Source organism: Scyliorhinus canicula, chromosome 6 (assembly GCF_902713615.1).
Source record: "Scyliorhinus canicula chromosome 6, sScyCan1.1, whole genome shotgun sequence".
Classification (NCBI taxonomy): Eukaryota; Metazoa; Chordata; class Chondrichthyes; order Carcharhiniformes; family Scyliorhinidae; genus Scyliorhinus; species Scyliorhinus canicula.
Genome location: NC_052151.1, coordinates 167,437,627 through 167,457,832, shown reverse-complemented (window position 1 = coordinate 167,457,832; position 20,206 = coordinate 167,437,627). Strand labels below are relative to the sequence as shown.

At 42.7% G+C, this 20,206-nt stretch overlaps 1 protein-coding gene across 1 annotated transcript in view; it reads right to left on the bottom strand.

The window, feature by feature from the left end:
* Nucleotides 1-20,206, bottom strand: part of LOC119967641 (CUB and sushi domain-containing protein 1-like) — a 2,889,858-nt gene that overhangs the window by 2,566,931 nt on the left and 302,721 nt on the right. The gene's annotated exons all lie outside the window — the stretch shown is intronic.

The window sequence follows — 20,206 nt, the reverse complement described above, 5'->3', positions numbered from 1 at the left end:
TTTACCTTGAAGGAAAGTTTGCTGTTAATATTTTTGTTAAAGTTACACTTCTTTGATTCACTTATTCAGGTAGCGTGTCAAGCAAAATTAAGTCTCTCCAGGGGAAATGGCAAGGTAATTGCAATTAAAACTGAAGACGAGCAGACCTCCCACAGCATCACTCAGGTGTTATTCAGCACTTGGATGTTTTTGCAACCCAAGCAGGGTAGCGTTTAGCTCATTGCGGCAATGCATCAGCTTTATTGAAATGTACATTACTAGCACAAAATAAACTATTCACTTTATTAATTATGAAATATATCACACTATTTATAACTTCTGAATGCTTGGTTTATAACTGGTTAGTTGTTTTTTATTTGGGCTTGTATAAGCTGTTGATAGCTTCCCAAATATTTCACTAATATGCTGTGAGATAAACACATACAGGGTTATTTGAACCAATTCCACTTTGATCTGTGATGCCTTTGACATAATGGCTATGTTTTGGACACATACCTTTTCATTCCATATATAATATATACATATATTGTAGATATTATGTATACCTGGCTCAATATCAAATTAAAATATAAATTAAAAATAACAGACAATTAAAAAAATATGTTCACCTAACATGACCAGCAGTAACGCTGGATGGTCAAACTAGAGGCCCCTACTTGAGATTTAAACTCAACCATTTGAATAGATGGGATTTGGCATTTGTTCGGCAGATGACTTTTATGAAGCACATTGCTGCAGTTATTGCACAGGGGAGGGGGAGGGGGAGTAGGGAATTAGCAGGTCCATTCTTGCCCTGCAGAAGTGCACCTTCTGTTCGGAGATTACTGAGCGGCAACAGCCAGATGTCCTTCCATCTCAACTGAAGGAAAAAGGTCCCAATGTGGGCCTGATGGGGAATTGATGAAACTATGCAATAATAAAAATCTGAAACATTAAAAGAGACAGTGTATATAAACATATCAGAGCACGTACCAATGTAGATCACAGAATCGTTACTTTGTACAAAAAGATATATCCATTTACCAAATATTCCTTCCCTTAGAAAGCATATAAATACAGTATATCCTATCTCAATGTCGGTGCACAATTGGGTTTTCACTATAGGACTTAAAACCCGACAAAAGAATGTCAAGCAACCCTCTTCTAAGCAATTTTAAGGCTTTAATTCTCACAAGCTCCAATATGGAACAAGTTGTTTTAAAATCCCTGTGAAATCGTGAGGTCAAAATATCTTCAGCCCTGTCATGGTAGCAGAGCTGTTCCAAATACAATTAAAAGGCTAGTTTCTAGGACCAGAGGAAGATATAGGAGCAGGAATGGGCCTTTCAGTTGTCCGAATCCACGCTGCCTTTCAAAAGATCATGGTGGATATGATTGTGGTCTCAACTCCATTGATTCCCTGGCCTATCAATATTCTCCATAACTCAGCCTTGAATAAATTCAATGACCCAGCCTCTACTGTTTTCTGTGGAAGAGAATTCCACGGACTAATGACTCCCTGAGAGGAAAATAGCAACTTCATCTCCATCTTAAAAGGGAGACCTTTTATTTTTAAACTGTGGTTGCTGGATCTAGTCTTACCCACAAGTGGAAACATCCAGGCTGCCAAGTCCCCTGAGGATCTTATATGTTAAAAGATCACCTCTCATTCTTCTGCACTGCACTGGGTATAAGATCAACCCCTTCAACATTTCATCATAAAATAAGCCCTTCACCCCCGGAATGAATCTGTCAGCTAGCAGTAACCACTACTTTTAATCCATTCAGTAGCATGATTTGTTGAAGCTCTGGAGCAAGGGGATGATAACCTTTTAAACAGCACTTAAGCCAGTTCTGGGATATGTTTCCAGGACATTCTGAGATTATTCTTATGACTAGCGTTGATAAATGGTGATTGAGCGCAGCATTACGGTACCACCATACATTTGCATGTGAAAACTTTCAGCTAACCTACATTCCCAACATTAATAGCATTTGTCAATGCTTTTAAGAATGGAACAGTCAATTCATCATTTTCAGAGAATTGCTGTTTCAGTAATTATACAGAGCCCCAATTCAATGAAGTGTAGAGATACAACAATATTTGGAAGCAATTACATCCAAACATTCATTTCTAGAAGACGGCTAACCTGATAGATAAATAGCATAAATGCTTACGAAAATCAATTGAGTAAAAATAACAAGTTTGCCAAATACGCAGCACATGCATGCAGTTCAAATCAAAATGCATCTCTTACAAATATTTATTGCCTTTCTCATGGCTGACAGGAGAGACAGAAATACAGGAACAGGAAATGGGGATTCAGCCCTGCAAGTCTGCTTGGTCATTCAGTTAGGTTGTAGTGAATCTGTATATTAATTCCATCAACCTGACTTGGTTCCATAACCCTGAGTACTCTTGCCAAACCAAAATTCATTAATCTCAGTTTTAAAATTTTCAACTTCTTTATGAGCAGGACACCACACTTAAAGTGAAAAAAACAGTGAACCTTCACATCCCCTCTCCACACCAAAAGAAAATCATGGTATTCTGAAGCATTTATTGGTTGTTGTTCTTGTCTCTCTGTTTTGTTATCAGTTTGAATCAATAAAAAGTGAGAATTGAACAGCACGTATTTAACACTGAATTAATATAATTTACATCACATTGGTACGTTTTTCCTTCATGTTGTTTCTGACCGATATGATGAGGCATGATATAAATCCATTTGTTTTCCTCTTGTTTGCAGTTGTTTCAATGACAGTATCCCTTTAAAGCTACAGTAACGTATTATCATTGATGTTCACGCACTAATTATTTTTCATGCATCAGCAAGACAACAAGGACACTTAGCAAAGTACTCTTTAGTTTAGTCATAAAGGTCATGCAAAAAGATATTAAATCCTACTATTATTCAGAAGGCTCCAGATTTCCACTGCTCTTTGTGTAAAGACATGCTTCCTCACATCACCCTTGAATGCATCATCCATGAGTACATTTTGAAGGTAATGCCACCTTGCTCTGGACTCCGCACCAGAGGAGCTGATGACTAGAATTCTCCAACCATTGGGATTCTCCATTAACACCAGCAGTTTATTCCCACCCATGGGTTCCTCTCCGGGGTGTGGGGTGGCTTCAATGGGAAATTCCGTTGACAAGAGGCGGGAGTGGAGAATCCCACCACCAGCGAACAATGCGCTGCCGAAAAATAGGGTCTGGGGGACCGGAGAATCTAGCCCAATGGCCCTGATATTTAAAGGGATTGAACAGGAGAGTGCAATAATGTGGGGGAAATCAAGGGCGGTATTCTTTCCCACCCCCCCCCCCCCCGCCAGGTGGGAGAATCGCCGGGGCGCCCCGTGAATCGTGCCATGCCGCCCTGAACCCCGCACGCGATTCTCCCACACCCCCCAAAAATAGCGTTGCGCGAATCGCGCCGGGCAACTCGGAGAATCGCCGCAAATGGTGAACGGTAATACTCCGGCCTGGATGGGCTGAGCGGCCGCTCCGACATGACAGGGTCCCGCCGGCGCCGTCCACCCCTGGTCGTTGCCGGCGGGAACTCTGCGGGAACGCTTGGGGGGCGGCCTGTGGGGGGGGGGGTGAACAGGGGCTCCTTCACCGGGTGGGGCTTCCGAAGGGGTCATGCCCGTGATCGGGGCCCACCGATCGGCAGGCTGGCCTCTCCCCCCCGGGCCTAAATTCCGCTGCGGCCGGCCCCTGAACACCCACGCCATATTGCGTCGGGGCTGGCGCGCGTAAGACGTTCCCCGCGCATGTGCAGGATGGCGCGGCTCAACTGCACATGCGCAGGATTGAGCTGCCCCAACTGCGCATGCGCAGGTTAGCGGGGGCCGCGTAAGGACACTGGAGTGGCGTGAACCGCTCCAGCACCGTGCTGGCCCCCTGTGGGGGGCAAAATAGGTCGTGCCCGGGCTCTGTTCACGCCGTCGTGAATCGCAACGACGTTCACGATGATGCGGGCTCTTGGTCCGCAGAGCAGAGAATCGCCACCCAAATATTTGTTTTGAGTGCTGGTGAGAATACTCATGCTAATCTTGGCCCACAAGCAGTGCCCTAAAAGATATTTATCGTCAACAGCTGACAACTCCCATCTCCATTCAACTGTTGGTTTTTTTGAGTCATGGAAATCCACCCTCAACTGTTAAATTTAAATCAGACTTATAACTAGGGAGCCTAAATTAAACATTATAATGAACAGCCCTGCCTCTGCAAGGATTAACATAAGCATGCTCATACCCCACAATCATTGATTTGATGGCAGGCATATATGAAGCAGGTTGGGGACTTGTCCCTAGTTTGTTATTCTTTACTCCTGTAACCCTCTTCTGCCTGTCATCCTGTAATTTCCCTCTGTATGCAGTGGAATATCTTCCAATCATCTTAAATATCTCAATTAGATCATTGTTCAATCTTCAGTATGCAAAGTCTAGTCAATACAACCTCCCCTCATAACTTAACCCTTTTACATCCAATACTATTCTGGTGAATCTATACAGCTAGCTGGCAGAAGATATTCTTCCTGCACTGCAGTGCTGGAACTGAATGTTGGACACCAAAATGGGGTTGAAACAGAGTTCTATGCAGCTGTAAAACAACTTCTATCCCCTTGTATTCCAACCCTTTCTAGCTAAACTCTAACACCACATTAGCCTTTTTCATTTTTATTCTCTGCCAGTCCATAACTTGTCTTGATTTCTGCACTTGGGCCCACCGCTAAGTGTACCTGTTCTTCATTGATGTTCCAGAATCTTGCCATTTTGTCTTTCTTTGGTCCAAAGAAGATGGCCTCACACTGTTCCAAATTGAATCCATCAAAACAGTTTCTCCCTCTCACTTAATCTAGCAATCTTAGTTTGCAATTTATTTTCCCAGCAAGACTACCTAACTGCATGCTGTTAACAAACTTGGATATACAGCTGTCTGCCCTTTCATCCAGGTTATTCATAAATTTAATTCCAGGTATTCCAAGCATTGTCTGGCATCTCTGGCTTTGTCTATATAAATGTTTCTGGAACATACCTCTCCATTCACCTGAGGAAGGAGCAGTGCTCCGAAAGCTTGTGTTTGAAACAAACCTGTTGGACTTTAACCTAGTGTTGTAAGACTTCTTACTGTGCTCACCCCCGTCCAATGCCAGAATCTCCACATCATTCATAAATTTGGCAGAAATTACTACACATCCCTTGGGTATATCACATGTCATAATTTTGCCAACTTGCATATGTATCCATTATTCCTACTTTTTGGTTTTGTACCTCATTAACAATTGCCTATCCAAGCCAATAGCTGATCTCCAATACATGCATTAGTATTTTTATTAATTTCTTTTGTGGGCCTGGTGTATGTCTTCTGGAAGCCTATGTAGTTGTAGCTGTCACCCTATCTACCACAACTGCTACCTGATAAACACAATCAACTTTGTTAATTAGATGTGACCTGTCCTTATAAATCCAAACTCTTCTAATTACTTCATAATTTCCAAAAGCTCAGTCACTCCACCCTTAATAACATATTCTAGTACCTTTTACTCAACTGACATTATCTATGTATTATTAATAATAACAATACTAATACATAATACCCTGTAACATTCTGTCCTGTGATCCCACTCCACAATCCCTTTGGCCTTACAGCCCAATCTCTAAATCTGCTTGCAATGGTACTATGTCACTGACCCAGATAACTTCAGTGTGTCAATGCATCTCGGCTCACTCTTCCCTAGCATTTACCTGAGAATTAGCACTATGGCCAAATCCAGGAAGGAGCCAAATCACCAATGTCCTTTTGAGAAGGAAACCTCTTCCCCCTACAAAGTCTGGTATATGTGACTCCAGATCTACAGTAATATGGCTGGCTTTTTTTTCTTTATAAATTTAGAGTACCCAATTCATTTTTTCCAATTAAGAGGCAATTTAGCGTGGCCAATCCACCTTGCCTGCACATCTTTGGGTTGTGGGGGCAAAACCATGCAAACACGGGGAGAATGTGCAAACTCCACACAGACAGTGACCTAGAGCCGGGATCGAACCTGGGATCTCGGCGCCATGAGGCTGCAGGGCTAACCCACTGCGCCACTGTGCTGCCCCATATGGCTGAATTTTAACTGTTATCGAAAATGGCCAAGCAAGCCAGTCTCCTGCATCAACCACTTGAAAAGAATAAAACTGGATGGACCACCCGGTATCAACATACATACTTGCACACACAAGCCAATCCACCCTTTAAAATGTTCCTGGTTAATATCTGAGGACTTGTGCAAAGATTTGGAGAACTGTTGCACAGAGTTGTCATGCACAAACGTGACATGGTCATTCTCACTGAATCATATCAGTCAACTTGCCAGACTCCTGCATTACTGTCCCTGGGTAAGTCCTGTATCGCCCAGAAGGACAGACCCAGCAGAAGTGGCAGCACAGTTGGATGCAGTCACGACAAGGTGGTGCAGGGAATCTTCAACATTGGTTTTGGCTCCAGTGAGGTGCCACAGCATCAGTTGAAATATAGACAAGTAACCTATGCTGATTACCACCTACCATCTTCTCTCAACTGATGAATCAGAACTCCCCCATGTTGGGCAGCACTCGGAAGAAGCATTGAATGTATCAAGCGTATAGAAAATACTTGCATATCCATCCAGAGTATCTCAGTCGCATCATTACTGACCAAGTTGGCCAACCTTTGAATTACATATCTGCCAGACTGGGCCTGTAAAAGGTGATGAGAGAGCCAACATGAGGGAAAAAGTTACTTGACCGTGCATTCACCAATCTACCTGCTGCAGATGCATCTGTCCATGACAGTATTGGTAGAAGTGACCACTTTACTGTCCATGTGGAGACAAAGTCCTGCCTTCACATTGAAGCTCCATTGTGTTGTGTGATACTACCACCATGCTAAATGGGAAAGACTCAAAACGGATTTGGCTGCTCAAAACTGGGCATTCATGAAGAACTCTGGGTCACCATCAGTGGCAGAATTCTAGTCAACCACAGTACGTAATTTTATGGCCTGATATATCCCTCACTAACATTACCAGGTGACCAATTTTGATTCAATTTGAGAAAAAACAAAATCAGCAGGCATACCTTAAAATGAAAATAAGGTGGAAACCTGGTGAAGCTACCACACAGGACGACATGCATGTTAAACAGTAGAAGCAGCGTCTGACAGATAAAGCCAGGAATCGCCACAACCAATCGATAGAACAAAGCTCTGCACTTTTACCATATCTACTCATGAAGGGTGGTGGTGGACAATTAAACAATTATTGAAGGATAGAGGGACTATTCTCCACCGTGGAGCGGACCAGTGCATGAGTGCAAAAAAAAACAAGACAAAATTTGTTGCCACCAACTTTAGCAAAAAGTACTGAATGGATGAACCAATCTGGTCTCCTCTTGAGGTTCCACCACCACAGTTTTCATCAGCAGCATAAGATGGCTGCAGTGTACGCCATCTACAAGATGCACTGCAGCAATTCACCATCCTTCTTTGACAGCACCTTCTAAACCATAACCTTTCCTACCTCGAAGGACACCACAGTAGGTGCGTGTGGACCCCACCATCACCTCCAAGTCACAACATCCTGACTTGGGATTATACTGCCATTTCTTCATTGTCGCTGCGTCAAAGTCACAGAACGACCTACGTGGCAGCACTATCAATACTTTCACTATATTTGCTCAAGATGGCAGCTCATTGTCACCTTTTCAAGGACAAACAACAGTGGTCAATAAACGTTGGCCTGGCCAAGTATACCACATTCCATGAAAAAAAATTTTAAAAACGAATTGGCCTATAATCTACCATTTTATTTCTCCTAACCTTCTTAAGTAATGGCATCGGCAGTTTCATGATGCAAGGCGGAAAATCGTTATTCAAGAGAGCTTAGGAATATTAGGACTAACACATCAAAAATTTCCTCATCGAGGTCTTTCAATAAGTTGAGATGGAAATCATTGTGGCCTGGAGTTTGTGCTTCTTGTTTTTGTGGTACTTTTTTTTATGACTTACATCCTCCCTTGATTTATTTAACATTTTTCTTGTAGTTCCAGAGCTCTATCATCATTGTCAACAGTGAAGACCAATACAAAATAACTATTTGGTAAGCCACCATTTCCTGATTTCCAATTACAAAATCACTTTTGGTTTTGAAGTTATTCTGAGCCACCCTCTATCTCTTCAGTAAGGTTATTATGCAGGTACAGTGAGTAATTAAGAAAACAATTCTTCTTTATTGTGAGAGGAATTGATTACAAAAGTAGGGAGTTTATGCTTCAGTTGTATAGGGTGTTGGTGAGACCACATCTGGGGTGTAGACAGTATTGGACTCCTTGTGTAAGGAAAGATGTAAATGCGTTAGAAGCAGTTCAGAGGTTTACTGGACTAACACCTTACGAGGAAACATTGGAGTGATGAGGTTTGTATTCACTAGAGTTTAGAAGAGTCAGAGGCAACGATCAAAGCCTTTAAGATCCTGAGCAGTATTAACAAAGTGGATAGAGAGAGGATGTTTCCTCCTGTTGGGAATCTTGAACTCGGGGGTCAGTCATTTAAGACAGAGATAAGGAGATTTTCTTTTCTCACAAACAGCAATGGAAGCAGTTTTTGAATACTTTTCAGGCAAAGCTAGCTATATTTTTGATTAATAAGGGGCGAAAGGTTATCGGGGGGTAGGCAGGAATGTTTGGTTGAGGTTAAAGGGCCGTGTGACCAACTCCTGCTCCTAATTCACATGTTCATACGTATGTATGTTAAACTGGTTAAAAACCCTCCTGAAAATGAAATGAAATGAAAATCACTTAATGTCACAAGTAGGCTTCAAATGGAGTTACTGTGAAAAGCCCGTACTCGCCACATTCCGGCGCCTGTTCAAGGAGGCTGGTACGGGAATTGAACCGTGCTGCTGGCCTGCCTTAGTCTGCTTTAAAAGCCAGCTCTTTAGCCCTGTGCTAAACCAGCCCCTTGCTCCAGCCCCGCACCTACGCCGCTGTTCTATTATCCCATGTAAATATTTTTTCATATTCCCTTTTGAAAGTTCTTATGCTTTATTTGTAACCATTTGCTACTCTTTATATTTCTCCAGCTCTTCAGATTCGATTCTGAACTTGCAATTCATAGTTTTATGCTATCTCTCAATTCATAGCTACTTCAATTGTTCTCTACTCCTGGTGATAAGAGCGCCATTCTTTAAATATTTGCCATCTAGATTATTGAGGCATTATTTCAATTTGAAAACAATGTCAGACAAACCTGATGAAGCAAAAGATGGGGCTTCGCTTCAACAGAAATTAATTTAAACTCCTCTGCCTGGTGTGCAGTGGGAGCAATACAACAGATTGGCAAGTTTCAGTCTCACAGCAGCAAATACCTGATGCCACAGCAGTTCCAGATGTCAGCCAGTCTGTTAAGAAAGAGGTGCCAAGCAAAGACGTAAGGTTCCCTTACCGATAAGTAGTAAAATTAAGGACTGACTATCCGATCATTCTTATTAAGTCCTGAGCAGACAATTACAAGCATGAACTAAAAATGGATGAACTGTCTGACACATTTTGTTACAATGGTCCATTCCAGATTTCATTATTTTTTAATAAAATGTATGACTGTCTCACAGCGGCTCAGATGCTTCACTCTTTCAGCTAATCTGCTGTTGCTGGTACCTCCATTCCATTCAGACACCGGAGCATGCTATTATATTTTAGCAAGTGTTAACTACTCAAAAGAGACAAGGTAACGCCATTGCCATTATTCCTTTTATTACACAAGCAATGGATTTATGTACTTAGAAACCTGTCCCTAAGCTCAGAAAACCTTATTTAAATTAGTAACTTTTTTAAAAGTCCAAGAAGAAGCTTTTGCAGGATAAAATATAAATCTAATGATGGAGATACTTTTTTAATGATGGGATATTTTACAATATCAGTTGTGTTCTAAATGATCCAATTTACAACTTTCCGTCTTGCACTCAACAGGGTACTTTACAAGAATAGACGGGGCGGCACAGCAGTTAGCACTGCTGCCTTACAGCACCAGGGACCTGGGTTCAATTCCAGCCTTGGGTGACTATGAGGCATTTGCACATTCTCCCTGTGTCTGCGTGGGATTCCTCCGGGTGCTCCGATTTTCTCCCACAATCCAAAGATGTGCAAGTCAGGTGGATTGGCCATGCTAAATTGACACTTAGTGTACAAAGGTGTGCTGGTTAGGTGAGGTTACGGGGGTAGGGTGGGGGAGTGAGACTAGTTAGTGTGCTTTTTCAGAGGGTCGGTGCCGACTCAGTGGGCTCAATGGCCTTGTTCTGCACTATAGGGATTCTATGGATTCTATGAATACCAATATAAGGGATGAATAATTATTTATACCACATGAGAAGCTACGGCTGATTTGTTGGGAAGTGGACTCTGATTGGTAGATATTGCCATGGAGACTGACCAGTTGATGGCTTCTGGAAGATAACTGCCAAACATTGTTTGAAATTTAAACCAGGCAGCTTGACCCTCACTGGTTAATGCATCATCCTGAGGAATGGATCAGCAACTAGTTGTCATTTATTTTGTTTAATTGAAACAGGTGCAATGTGTGTACATGTCCTTCCTGTCTGCAAAGAACAGGGCTCTGTGTATTAATAGATATAACTTCTAGGATACACAAAAGCACCACACCTGGCCAACAATCTTAAATTGGTTGTCAGCTTAATTCTTTGCATACTGTGAACGATTCAGAAAATATTGTCCAATCATGGAATCACATTTAATCCTGGACACTGTGCTTTGAGTTTTGTAAACACAGGCTGGTTGTGTACAGTCTATATCTTGACCATTGCAAACAATTTGCTGGGACATGCTGTTTGATATGGTCCACCAATCTTTGGGGTGTCAGCCGCTATTAATTAGTGCATTCTCCATGGCAACACATCTATAAGTCCGAGTCCACTTGCCAAAAAATCAGCTTTCTCTTCACATACAGTGCATTGTTGTTTCCCTCTTATATTGCTATTCTTAAGAAGTGTCCTGATGAGGGCAATTTTCCTGCCCTGTTTTTGTAAGTTTCTTCTGTACACTCTCCAGAAAAATTATGTCCTTCCTGTACTGTGGTGACCAGAACAGTTGACAAAATTCCAGCTGTGGCTTCACTAACATTTTATGCAGTTCCAACATAACATCTCTGCTTTTGCATTCAATACCTTGTCCAATAAAGGAAAATATTCCATACACTTTTTTCACCACCTTATCCACCTGACCTGCCACCTCTGGCACCGGTGGACGTGAACTCCACAGTCTCTCACTTCCTCAACCCCTCCCAATATTCTCCTATTGGTTGAGTATTAGCTTGATTTGTTTGCCTTCCCCAAATGTATTAACTCACACTTTTTCATATCAAATTGCATTTGCCATTTTTTCACCCACTCAACCCAAGCCATTGATATCATTCAAAAGTTCGCAGCTGTCCTCTTTACGATCAACTACTCGGCAAATGTTTGTTCAATCAACAAATTTCCCAAGCATACCTCCCATACTTAAGTCCAAGTCATACAACAAACAGTAAGGGCCCTAACACTGAGCCTCGTGGAAAGACACTGGAAACCATTTTCCATTCGCAAAAGCATCCATCGAATCATTACCTATCGCTGAGCAAATCTTTGACCCAGCCTCCACCTTCCCCTATATCCCATGTGATTGCCATTTTTGGACCAGTCTGCCACGTGCGACCTTGTCAAATGCCTTACTAAAATCATCATAGACAACATCTGTTGCACTACCCTCGTCACTGGCCCAAGCTGCAGGCGAGTGCGGGGCAAATGTCTTTGCCTCGCTGATCACTCCTCAACGGGTCTTATTGGGGTGGAGGTCAGCTTCTCCACCCTGTACCTTGGCTTGGTGGGGAGACCTGCTAAAGTTTTTGTCCCTGGAGAAGGTGAAGTTTGAGCTGAGGGGAGTGAAGGACGGGCTCTAGAATTTTTAGGCTTTGTTTATCGTGCACTTTCGGGAGTTGGTTACCGTTGACTGTTGAGGAGGGGATTCGGCAGGGCGTGGGGCAGTTTCTGCGTTTGATTGGGATTGTTTTTGTATTGCTGAAGTTGTTTTTGTGTGGTGAAAATTTGTCGAATGTTAATACTTTTAAAAAGTAGAAAATTAAAACAGCAGCTTGCCCTGATTGGTCAAGGCATTTGCCCCGCACTCGCCTGCAGCTTGGGCCAGTCCATCCCCAAATATGGCTTCCAGGGGACCGGGTTCCTCATTCGCATGCAAGGCCCCCAAGATTGTGCTGAATACCGTCCTCCAAAATCTCTCCAACTTCGGGCGGAATCAAAAACATCTGAACATGGTTCACGGGCCCCTCCCACATTGTTCACAGACATACTTAGGGAATGAATCATTGGATTGCTGTCACTTATTTTGTTTTGCTTAAACAGGAGTAATGTTCTTTTTGTCTGCAAAAAGGACCTTGCGTGTTAATATTTGCAAGTACTGGAAACGATATAACTTTTTTTCAGTTTCCTCTTTTCGACATACCAGTTCTTAGTTCAGCCAATATTTCCCCCCTCACAAACAGAAGAAAAATACAGGTTTTCACCAATGTGAATTAATAGAAGAGCTTTGGTTCCTTTGACACCATTCACATCCTTGGTACAGTTGAAAGTATTTTACAACTAATGAGGTACTGTTGGACTGCAAGGAAATTCAACACAGCAAGGTCGCACAAACCGCAATATGATAAACGAGCAATTAAACTGCCTTTATCGATGATGTTGACTGAGGAATAAATATTGGCTAGGAAACCTACTTTTCCTCAAACATTGCCATGGGATCTTTTATGCTCACCTAACAGGGCAAACATGGTTTCAACTACACCACCAACAGTGCAGAATTCCCTCAGTAATGCATTGGAGTGTCAGCCGGATTGTGTACTCACATCTCTGGAGTTGGCCTTGAACCCGCAGCACACTGATTCAGAGAGAAGGCTGTTACACAGACAAGGCCACAGATGACATTGAAATTAAATGTTAGGCTGTGTGGCTGTAAATTGTTTCATTTGTGAGAATGCAATTTTTAAAAAATGATGATCAGAGGGCAGCAATCAATGACAATGCACCTGCAAAAATGATCTTGCAAGCAGTTTACTGAGCCATTTAATCATTTAGAAATGTTAAATTGTTCAATAATCCATCTAAGGAGTACTGCTCCCTCAACTAGTGGAGCACTTAGAAGTAGGGCACATCCCCAACCAATAAGATGTTAGCTGTACACAAAGGTGAATGCAGCAGCAAAGCACATTAAATATGTACAGCCAAGCAGTGTTCTACTGAATAATATTAATTCACTGTCACTGAAGCAGGAAGGGGCTTGAGATGTTTTTAATGCCGAAAATAGTTCACATCTGGAACACACGAATTGAAAGGGTGCTGGAACTGAGACAATAGTAACGTCCCAAAGAGAATTGGGTAAATACTAGGTTAAATTTGCTGGGCAATGTGGAAGGACACAGGAGGGGTACTAACAGTTTGTGAAATGTTCTATTAAACAGCTGCCAAAATAATGATTGGCCAAATGGCCTCCATCTCTGTTGTATCACAAATCAGCATCCTGCCATTTAATGCAGTCTGGGTGAGTGCTCCACTGATAAAGGTGCCATCTTCTGGATGAGGCGTTGAACGCAGTCCCTGGTGCAGATTTTCACCACGACAGAGAGGATTTCCTTTGTGACAAAAACATCAGAAATGGCCAAACATCAGTCTCAACCCTGAATCGGGGTGGGACGTGCATTGCAATTGCGTGTTTTGGGAATAGCATTTCACACATGCATGTTTTATGGGGGCAGCTAGACATTTAAATCATCAGCTCCCCCCACTCAAGTGGGATTTTGGTAGCCCTGGAATGTGAAACCCAAAGTGTGCAGATTGGACCTGGTAGGAGCAGGTCTGAACTTTGTGGATTTGTTTGGATAATCAGAATACCCTGTTGAAGAGGGAAGAAATGCTTCTGGATCTGGCACTAGGACATCCTTGGTGGAGGCAAGCTGCCCTTTGGTGGAGGTGAAGTGCCCTTTGGAATTGTTAAAAGTAGGCATGAATGTATGCAAAAAGTACACAAGTAGGTTAACTGTCAGGCTCATTAGGACTGTTAACAGACCTGGCAAAATCGACCATTTAAAATGTCAAGAACACCCGTCAAAGGGAGCTGTCAAGGCATTAAAAACATCCCTTTAAACTTTTGGAAAAAAACATTTGGAGTGGTTAAAAAAATCTTGCTACTTCACTTTGTGACGTCGGACTGGCAGGTTCCAATACCGGATTAGTGCTCCATGCTTGATTTCACAACATCCAGTGTCACAGTAGGATGCTTGGCATTATAGTTTGATGAACAGCTCCAAGAGATCAGAGACCCTTTGAAGTGGGACAATGAATTTGAATGCTTGTTGTTATAAGGGATTGTGCACTTAAATGTTTGTTATAAGGCTTTATGTGATTGATGTGATGTAAATGTAGTAAATAGGCTATTATGAAGGTGTTTTCTTTCAATGTAGTGCAGTATTCAATTGATACTTAGAACTTTAATTCAATGGACTTCCGGTGGCGGCCATGGAGGAGTAGGTCGCACATTTGATAGCACCCGCTTGTGACGGACTTTTGGACCTTTTCTCCCCGTTTTTTCCTGGATTTTATGGGATAAATCGGGGAAGAGTGAGACAGTAAGGAGAAATCCCCCTCCGGTGTATGGAGAATTGGACCAGAAGTGGCCGTGTGAGAAGACAAAGTCCTATAAGGAAGACACAAGCAGAGCTCGTGACGCGGGAAAGCATGGCGGAAAAGCAGGGCCGTGGGGAGATGGCACAGTGGTCAACGGAGCAGCTGGTGAAGTTTATCGAAGCTTGCTTCGCCAAGCTGAAGAAGGATGAGGTGAAGATATTTCGCACCCGTTTTCTCATGCGGTGCGCCCCTGACGGCAGCATGTTCCTCCGTCCCGGCAGCGGGCTATTAGGCACCCCACGCCATCGGGAAATCCAAGTGTCCCGCTGATGGAGAATCCACCCCATTGTGTGAGAGGATGAGTGGTAAGAGATGTTTTATCTTTCAATTTTTTTGTAAAGTTTGGACAGTGCTGGACCCCCAAGGTAGGCCTTCTGCAACATTGACTCCATTTTGGAAGTACTTCAGTGATTGTAAAGCTCTCAGATGTCTGGTGGTTAAGTAAGGCATTAAATAAATGCAAGAGTTATTGTTTTCCTAAATCCAAACAAACAATGGACGCAATCAAAGTGCTGCACTGCGCTCAAAAAGAAGCTCGCCGGCACGCAGCATGGTGGATAAAAGCCAGGAGACTCTGCTCCTGGGATCTATCTGGCTCGTAATTACTTTGTAGCTAATCTGTATACTAAAGCGAGACAGCTAATCTCAAGTTAAAATGCAGATTTCCGAGTTACCCGACGAATGGGATCAATCTCCTTCGGCTTGGAGAGCTCGGGTGAGTGCTGTTCAGTTCTGATATCCACAAATGGGGACCAGACATAACGGGACTAATGGGGGGGCTCCCAAGGAATCGGAGGTCCCCAAATGCATGTCCTTTGGGCAGCCTGGCACTGGCAGTGCCGCCTGGATGACAGCCTGGCACTGCCAAGGTGCCCAAGCAGTACTGCCAGCTCACAAGGGCACTGACAGGGTGCCAGGTTGGCTCGGGGGCATACTGTGTGGGTGTTGAGAGGGGTGCAAGGGGGGCTGGGTACCCGCCATAGAGCGTTGCGGTTGGGGGGGGGTCAGGGGTCACTTCGGGAGTCTTGGTGATCAGATGCCATTTTAAAATAGTAAGCGGATCTCCTCAGTGTGCAAAGTGGGGCTATGTGTGGTCGTATGTTCCCATTGAAGCCCCTTATCCAACGCGAGTTGCATTTTATAGCCTTGCGTTTCTCGGCGCTGCGAGCACCAGGAACCACACGGCTAAAGACGCTCACTATGGGACTTTGTTCCCATTTAGTAAAATTGTGCTCATAGAATACATCGGGAAAAGTCAACTCGGATCGCAACTACCAGTTCCATCAAAAAGAAAAGATAGTATCCAATTACCGGATTCACTTGAAGAACTGAACAATTAGGCCCCTCTTCACCCAATACCCAGACAGTTGTGACTGGTCTTTTGTGATTTATCATTAAATTGGATGTAACAGGATAAATGACAGGATGTTACTTCAGGTATCTGCTTAACACAATAGTGCAGGATAATGGGGCAGATTTCAGGGTTATCGGGGAATGTAAATGTGGAGGCCAGTGTTGACCACAACTTAAAACAGCCGTGCATTGCAGATGGTTTACGACCACATTCAGAAGATCTTGGTTCACCTCAGTCACAAGCTCCAGGTTGAGTCTGAGCCTCCTGGAGCACTGCTGCTCTGCAGGACACAACTGGTGTCTGAGGCAGAAGCTGCTGTGAATATTGCATCTCCTCAACCTTTTGGATTTCCCTCACTTCAATTTCCCCTTGTAAAAAATAACTATTGAAATTTCTTTGGAACATTTTGAGGACATGGCAAGGTGTTGTATAAATGGAAGTTCTTGTCTTAAATGTAATCTAACCACGACCCATTGCACCAACATTCTTATTTGTCCTTATGTTCACTTCTCTCAGTTCTGTACTGACATGGTCAAACTCAGTAACGTCAGCTCAAATGTGACATCAGCTCTAAAGCAGGCATTTTTTAGTGTGCCCCTGTCGCTGCTTATTGCTCCATAATTCCATCATTGGAAAATTTTAACACAATAATTATTGTCGGAGAGTAGTACTAAAAATGGGAGGAAAGTGCAAAGGATGACTAATCCAGCCTTCTAACTCTTTTTACACATCTATATTTTTCTCATTCAGGTTATTCCCAAGAAACTGAGTGCACTTTACCCCAGGTTACTGTCGTTATCAGACCTGATGACAATAAGTAAATGCACAGCCGTGATATAAGTTAGCCGGCAATTTTCATCCCTTGCCTCTGAAAGAGCATCTTTTTTCCATCCTTAAGACTGTCTCAGTAGGACTTTAATTTGCAGGAAACTGCAACATGAAATCACACTTTCGTGGCACTGCAGAATCCTATGTTAATATAACTTTTGTTTAAAAAGTGTGAAATAAATGGATTTCAAAAGAAATGGAGCTGAGCCAGTTTGGCAAGCTGAATCTCGAAGTTTCTACACCTCCCACTGGACTGCTTTGACTCACTTGGTAGGAATTTGGGCATGCCCATTTCACGGGACAGAGTGGGGCAGTGACACATACTCGCACCTGAATGGTGGAGCCAGAAATGTCTCTGATATTTTGCCTCAGGCCTGATTTTGATGGAGCCCTTGTGGCATGAACAGTCAACTGGATAACAAACCTGGATTGGACTGCTGATCCCGTCACAGCAGCCCTCAGCTAAGTGAAATCAGTGGTCAGGAACAGAGGTAAAGCTCTTTCTCTGACATTATATTGGGCAGGAACTTACTTTTTTGCATGTTTCTCCGCCGGATTCCTGACAGCACTCCTAATAATTGTGATTATGATTTAAATGCTAGCATGCATGTGCAGCAAGCTATTCCAAAAGCCAGTGGAACGTTAGCCTTTATTGTAAGAGGATTTGAGTACACGAGTAGTGAGGCCTTGCTTCAATTGTATAGAAGCTTGGTTAGATCGGACCTGGAGTACCGTGTTCAGTTTTCGTCCTCTTAGCTCAAAAAGGATATAATTGCCACAGAGGGAGTGCAACAAAGGTTCACCAGGCTTATTCCAAAGATGGTGGGACTGTCTTATGAAGAAATGTTGGGTAAACTGGGCCTGTATTGTCGAGAGTGTCGAAGAATGAGAGGTGATCTCATTGAAAACTACAAAATAAACGAATGTGCAGGTAGATGCAACAAAGATGTTTTCCTTGGTTGCGGAGTCTAGAACCAGGGGTCACAAGTTGAAAATAAGAGGGATAGCACAAAGGAGCAAAATGATGAGAAATCTCTTTACACAGAGAGTTGTGAATATTTGGAATTCCCAATCCAAGAGAGATGTGGAAACTCAGTCATTGTGAATGCTTAACTATGATGTGGAGATGCCAGCGTTGGACTGGGGTGGGCACAGTACGAAGTCTTACAACACCAGGTTAAAGTCCAACAGATTTGTTTTGAATGAGTAGTTTTCGGAGCGCAGCTCCTTCCTCTTCCTCAAGCTTGTGATTCGAAACAAACCTGTTGGACTTTAACCTGGTGTTGTAAGACTGCTTACTGTGAATGTTTAAAGCAGAGATTGATAGATTTATGATTAACAATAACATACAGTATTATGGGATAGTTGGTGTTGGAGGCATTAAAGTGTCCAATCAGCCATGATCATATTGAATGTTGGATCAAACATGATGGGTTGAATGGCTTATTCCTGTTCCTATGTTCCAATGATCTGGAAGCATCAGACGAGTCAAACTGAAGTCCCGCAGGCTAATTTCACTTCGCGGGAATCAAAACACACATTTTGGCTTACAAATTGTGAGATTGATTGAAATTTAAAACAAAGAAGGGTTTGTTTAATCACTTTTCTATTTAATGTGATCTGGCATTTGGCAGGAGTGACATATGCAAAAGCATTATTATTACCAAAGCTTGAAAGTGATTTATACTTTCGGATCTCACTGACCTTTATGACAGCAGTTAAATACGCCCGTCTTTTCTCAACCAGGTCAGAGATATATTGACTAAACACAACAGGTGGGCTATCTAGTATTGCCTCGCATGCACTTCATGTGTGCATGTCCAACAACCCATTCTTCCGAGTCTTAATTATATGATTGACCTCCGCCAGGCAGCTGAAGGATGAAAACAGTAACTTAATTTGAACGAAAGGATTTATCAAATTTGTTTTGCATGTCAAGACATATAATGTGTTTCAAAAACAATTTGTGGGCACTGTAATGATTTTATAAGTCCACAATATTTTGTTATCTGTAAATGATGTAAAAAATGAAAGGTCTTGAACAAATACTGCTTTGTTCATCAATAATCCTTCTCAATGAGAAAGGGATATCAGCTTCCGAACTTAGTGAGTACAAGCCTGCTCACTCAGCAGTAACACCAGTCAATACCAATTATTTTGATTGAAATTCACATTACTATTATCCATTACATTAAGCATGTCAATTTAAATATACCAGACATAAATGCAATACTCATACCTTTAATGCTGATACATTTTTAATTATGGCTTTGGCCAAATGAATAATGTTATTCTGAGGTCTCTGCACACAGCAGGATGGATTTAATGGTGACCCCATCGTAGCCATTTTTGGAAGCTGTGATGGCATTAAATACCCATGAGGCTGGCATTAGATACCCATGAGGCACCTAACTGCATGTTGGGTTCTAACCCTAACCCTACATGACTGATGTCCCGCCTCTAGAGCAGCTAGCTAATTGCCGATCGGCAGCTCTTCCGTGCCAGCATTGCCACTAGGAGAGGTGACCACTCTAGTACTGGAGGTGGCCAATCAGCCCAAAAAGGGTTTGGGTGAATAGGTGGTTGGAGTAAAGGGCAGGGGTAGGTTTTTCCACAGGGGTGGTCCTTGAAGTTACTGTGAAAAGCCCCTAGTCGTCACATTCCGGCGCCTGTCCAGGGAGGTTGGTACGGGAATCGAACCATGCTGCTGGCCTGCTTGGTCTGCTTTAAAAGCCAGCGATTTAGCTGAGTGAGCTAAATCAGGTGCACATGGAGAGCACAATATTTACCTCAGGTACATCTCCATGTTCCAAAGTACGAGCAAGACTGCATTGCACATCGATATGTAGAACAAGCAACAGATAAAATTGCCCCAAATATATAGCCAGAGCATTTTCTTCTCCTTTGGTTTACTTGTACATTATTGTTTTTAATTTTCTTGACAAATTCTTGCGAAGGTGAGAGATGTTATTAATGGGCAATGGGACACTTTCTCACTTCAGGCACTCAAAGATAACATTAAGCACACCCAAGTAGAATTCTTTTGTGACTAATACAACTTTTACTGACCACAGGCTGCAAACTCAAAAGAAATGGCAGATCCTCCAACGTTTCGTGGTAATTTGTAGATAGCATTTGGGGAACAGGATAACACATTGTGATGGGTCTAAATCTCTGCAGTGCAGGAATATTAAAATCAGTAAATGCTAGATTTCTGCACTCTTGTGGGTGATGCTGGCTGATGGAGCAGTCACCGAGAGCTCAAGAAATGTAT